Genomic DNA, 1,651 nt, shown 5'->3' with positions numbered 1-1,651 from the left:
CTTCTGACAACCCAACCTTAATACCAGCAGGGCAGTGTTGTCTGAAGGTTCTGAAGATAAGAAACATGCGTAGTTGTATAGTTGTAATACATGTTTATAGACACAAGTAGTAATTATTAAAATATGGTACCTACCAAACATCATGTAGGAATTAAGAAGCACCCAACACAAGGAAAATAGCATATATATATATATACGTTTTAGATCATACATACATGTATCTATTCATTTACACATGATATTTGATTTATATATATATTGTGTTCAGTGCATCAAATAACTTGAAGACAGGAACTCGTTGTTACCTCGCATTGACTCTGCTGCCGGTGCTCTTTCTAATGTGTTTTTTACCACCAAACACACAACAGTAGTTGACAAGGTAGTATTTCAACTCTGGTCTGGCCCTTCCTGCTCTTCCTGGATAGCGTGCTATCGATGCGGACAGGGTTTTGGCCTCTCGCCTATTATATAGTTGCACGCACGAGTCATTCTCTACCTGAATGATCTTGTCACTCAGCTGCGAAAAAGAATCAAACACATAACCAACTTTTAAATCGCTGAATCGCACCCGATTTACATCTCTATCTGCATTATCATCTAGTGCATGAACAGTAGCCATCCTTGCGCACCTGAAGACAGAGGCTATATGAAGAAGCAGTGCATGTAGATGTTGTCAGTTGAACAGAAATACATCAGAAACCAGTTATAGACTGGAATATCAGGACAAGTTTCTGTAAAATGTGCTAGCTGCAAAGCTAACAACACGCAATCCAGGCTGGCAGGTATTAACTGTTAAAAAAACAAAACTGAAGGAGTGAAGTAGTAGCTCGTTTTGTATACAAATACCCAATATACAATACAAAGCACAATCAGGTAATCAGACCATCTCAAGCAGCCGCACGTCATCGGAAAGACTAGTTGCTCATTAGCCATTCAGTTGACACTTACTACTACTACTACTAGTACTAGTTCAAAGTCTTGTAAGTTGTAGTTGCCTACTTAGCTACTACTATACTATAGTCTATAGTATCAAGATTACGATAGTACTTTATTAGTAGGCCTATATACCAACTAATTAGGAAAATTACTTACTTACCTATAGTCTTAGGTTAGAAATTCAACCTGGATAATGGATGATAATACCATGCAGTTGGCTATAGGCTATAGGCCATAGATGCTATCTATTATTGTAAAACTAACAGAACCGTAAAAACGAGTGTCTTCTACGCTGCAAACTACATGGCGATAATTGACCATGCGCAACAACAAGCGCACGCGCAGCAATATGAACAGCGCATGCGCAACAACTGCTCGGACGAATAGCGCCACCGAACAAGTGTCCGATGCTCGGACGAATATCCACGTCGATAGGCGAAACCTTGTGGAGAAACTATTACTTGTTTATTTTATGTACTAGCTGAACGTAGCCGCTTTTAAACCAATTATGCTTCTTACAAATTAATTTCCAAGCACTTTTATTTGCATGAAAGATATCAAGAGCAGTATATTATTATGGAGGAACGCCACCAGATGTTTGGTACCTAATTTATTATTTATGCCCCTGTGTTACGTGTAGTGTACCGTAGTATAATTATTTAGCAGCAGCCAGCAGCGAGCCAGCTGTTATACACATGTATACATGTTACACGCT

The sequence above is a fragment of the Priapulus caudatus genome, unplaced genomic scaffold (genome assembly GCF_000485595.1).
Source record: "Priapulus caudatus unplaced genomic scaffold, Priapulus_caudatus-5.0.1 Scaffold682, whole genome shotgun sequence".
NCBI lineage: Eukaryota > Metazoa > Priapulida > Priapulimorpha > Priapulimorphida > Priapulidae > Priapulus > Priapulus caudatus.
This window is presented reverse-complemented; position numbering follows the sequence as displayed.